This window comes from Micropterus dolomieu, linkage group LG09 (genome assembly GCF_021292245.1).
Source record: "Micropterus dolomieu isolate WLL.071019.BEF.003 ecotype Adirondacks linkage group LG09, ASM2129224v1, whole genome shotgun sequence".
Taxonomy (NCBI): Eukaryota; Metazoa; Chordata; class Actinopteri; order Centrarchiformes; family Centrarchidae; genus Micropterus; species Micropterus dolomieu.
In genome coordinates this window covers 24,272,875-24,276,602 of record NC_060158.1, presented here as the reverse complement: position 1 = coordinate 24,276,602, position 3,728 = coordinate 24,272,875, and the positions used below count along the sequence as shown (strand labels likewise).

The 3,728-nt window shown below is 38.9% G+C and overlaps 1 protein-coding gene across 1 annotated transcript in view; it reads left to right on the top strand.

The window, feature by feature from the left end:
- kcng2 (potassium voltage-gated channel, subfamily G, member 2) overlaps positions 1 to 3,728 on the top strand; it is a 34,237-nt gene continuing 30,509 nt past the window's right edge. Inside the window, exon 1 of the mRNA XM_046059151.1 lies at positions 1 to 178. The gene's annotated coding sequence lies outside the window, so the exon portion shown is untranslated. The remainder of the gene's footprint in view (positions 179 to 3,728) is intronic.

Genomic DNA, 3,728 nt, shown 5'->3' with positions numbered 1-3,728 from the left:
TTTTGAAGGCGCGACTTTAAAAAGAAGACTTGAAAAGTGCGCGCGGCACGTGAGCGCTGCAGACTGAGCCCGGCGTTAATTGTACTACAATGTCCCAGAGCATCTGCGTGCAAAACTTAGAGGCATGCTGCATATTGAGGGGCGCGAACAGATGGACACAAGCCCAACAACACACTGGGTAAGTCTGGCAACTGGGGCTTTTTTTCTATAACATTTTGCGTTTAATAAAAAAGAAAAGACAGGCAGAGGTCGACATTGTAAAATTGCGTTTGGAGCCGTTATGAGGAAAAAATTAAAATAATCTCACCTTAAACGCAATTCACTTATAATAGAAGCAGTCTATTTCCCCTTTTACTGTTTCATATATGTGAGAAACTTCTTCAATTTCTTTGTAATCTCTCTTTTGTTTCTCTGCAGGGGGTAGTATAGGGGCTAATGGTTCTCAATTAAGGCTTTCATAATGTCCTCCTGGTGTTTTCCCCATTACTATAACAGTCCTATAATGTTCCTGCAGGGACTCAGTGCTTCCAGAAGTGTCCTTGGGGTACTTAATGTTATCTCCTCCTGTTATTGTATTACACTGTTCCTATGGGAAGCATCTAGGCTACTAAAGGCTGTTCCCTTTCATTTAGGGATGTCTCCTTGCATATTAGATGAGCTTCTGTCATCAGCTTTGCCTTTTGACTCTACATTACTTTAAATGTCATCAAATGTCTGAGAATTGTCTATGGATAATTAGATTTGCCTGTCAATATCTGAGTAAAAGAAGTACACCCCACGTAGACAAGAATGTTATAAAACAGCTATCATGCTTTTCATAGATAACCCCTTCTTACTTTCTTGTATGTATTGTCCTTAATGTACATGCCACTGCCTCCCCGTGGATCATTAACTTGTTGATGTGTGGAGACGGATGCCTGTGTCTCTCCTGTGCAGTAAATTCACGTATCAGAGCACACACTGTGGGCCCTTGAAACCAGAAAAACTAATGAGAACAGATTGCGCCAAATATGGCAGCCTTTTCTGTGTCACAGTGGTTTTTCAACATTTTGTGCATCAGGTTTGCCTGCAACCAAATCCTGCGGCAGCGCAAGTCCCTCATTAGTCCTCCTCCTGTGTAGCTGAAGGGGCGCTAATGGGAGTAAAGTGTTTTTTTTTATGGGGGCAGAGAACCTGCAGACTCTTGGGCCACCATGACACAAAATAGAAAGCCACTGCTCTGCTACTTGGAAAGGACAGGACATAATGAGAACATTAAATAGAGAAAAGTGCAGAGAGAGGGGAGATGTGCCACATTCTTCCTGTGTTTGTAGGCGGCTGTTTTTTTTGTATTCTGCTCTGATCTCTAAACTCTCTGTCCCAATAACTGCGCTTCCACACAAACATCACATTCTCCACTTTCAGGCTTACCATCAAATAGATCCGTTCCCATCCAACAATTTATTCAGCCCATTATCTCCTCCTCCCTGTCTCACACTTTGTTAAATTCAGCCCTTTGAAGCAACTGATTGACGCTGACTGTCAGGCTCGAAGCGCAGGTTTCATTTTCAATCATAGATTGTCACGGCACTTCTGAAAAGCAGTACTGATGTAAAGGAAGATAGACTGAGTAGTGAGCTCTGATGTCTTCAGCAATGGCGCAGGCAGATACTGTATGTTGGGTGATTGCTGATCTTGTAGCCTTCAAACCTGTACTAAATGCTTTCACTCCACAAACATCTTCCTCACAGAGGCGGTTCTAGGAATGTTTAACTGAGATGACGCAGGGGTGGCAAAGGGATTTCTAGAGGTGGCTACAATGTCTGACCATTCTGACCATATTTAAGGCCCTTAAAATCATAGACTTTGTTCTGCAGAACAAACTGCAAGGTGTCACTGGCAGTCTCTGCCGTGGTACAGCAACATACAGGCTTGTTTCAATCTGAGGAGACTGGCATAAAGTGACTGAATAAGTAACATGCTTCATTACAGAGTTAGTGCGAACGTGATTTTTGGACAAAGCAACGCTGTGTATCACCATCTTCAGGTTCCTGAGCTTTATTATAATAAATAATGCTCTGAATACTAACTAAGCGTGTGCAAGTATTTGTGGTCATGGATCTATAACAAGCCATTTAAAGAGCTGATGAGGCCTTTTACCAAAAGGTAGGCTACTTTGAAATAATAATAATAATCAGTTGACTTCATGAAAGCTATTATATACTGCTGCTATAATGAAATAAGCTTTCAAGAGCGTTCAAGACAAGTGTGCTACACGTCACTGTTCAAATTAAATAAGAAGAGCAAATAAATCTGATTATTATGATAAGCCAGTGAATCTTATGACTTGATGATCAAGGCCTTTGTGCAATTAGAGTTTACAGAAACATAGATGACAGAACAGGCACGATGTCAACAATAGCACAAGCAGCACTTCTATGTGGAAATCTTAATAAAAAGTGCAGAGATTGTACAGTATTTGTATGTATCTGTTATAGGTCTGCACCTAATGATCGAACAACTAATTTATTGATTATTCTAAAGATTATTTTTATTACTGTATTAATACATCAATTAATTTATCCAAAATACATATCAAAAGCTTGTCTCACTAATATTTCAATATTTTATTCAATCATCAAAAAAGGACATTAGAATAATGATAATAATGGCATATTTGGAATTTAGTCTAATTTTCTAGTCACTGCTGTATTATGATAATAATCACCATAGACCCTGTTTGTACGATGCTGGATCACAAAAATACTTAAAATTCAAAAGGATTGTTGTGAATCAGATTAATTTAAATACTGTATGTCAACCCTTTAAGTATTCAGTATTTTTACTTACAGACTTGACTGAATACTTTGCATCAGAAAAGAACTGAAATGATTATAGATTGTAACAACCTTCTGTAACATCAATTTAAGCCACAGAAAATATAAAACAGCCAGACATTAGATAACGCATGGTGTAACCAAGCAGCAGCCTCCGGGGCCAAAAACTGCGGTTCATCAAAAGGCCACTTGAAGCTGGCTCCAATTGCAACCCCATGAAATTGTTTTTTAATGCCCTGGGTTGCCCTTTATCGTAGTTTTTGTATGTATAGGTCAAGTGAGTAATAATAAAAATGAAACATCCGGTCAAGTTAGCAGTATTAAATATTTTAATTAAATATGCAGTGTCATGTTAGACTTTCAAAATAAGCATGGTTAACATTCTGAAACGGCAGGTGAATTTGTTTATAACTCAACCTTTTAAACTATATTAAGGCTTAAAGTTATGCATAAACATGCTTTGAGTGACAGGTGGGTGCCTTCTTAGGCTTCATTGTGCCCACCTCAACTCCAACTCTTTTCCATTTTTGGATTAGCTAGAGCCCAAATTGAGCTTCACAACAGCTCTTCGGAAACCTATGGGTGACGTCACGGACACTACAGTGGGGGAAATAAGTATTTGACCCCTTGCTGATTTTGCAGGTTTGCCCACTTACAAAGAATGCAACGATCTATAATTTTAATCATATGTACATTCTAACAGTGAAAGACAGAATCCCAAAGAAAATTCCAGAAAATCACATCATATGAATTTATAAAAATTGATAACCATCTGATGAGGAAAAACAAGTATTTGACCCCCTGGACAAACAGCATGTTAATATTTTGTAGAAAAGCCATTATTGGCCAGCACAGATGTCAAACGGTTTTTATAGTTGGTGACAAGGTTTGTGCACATTTCGGCAGGGATGT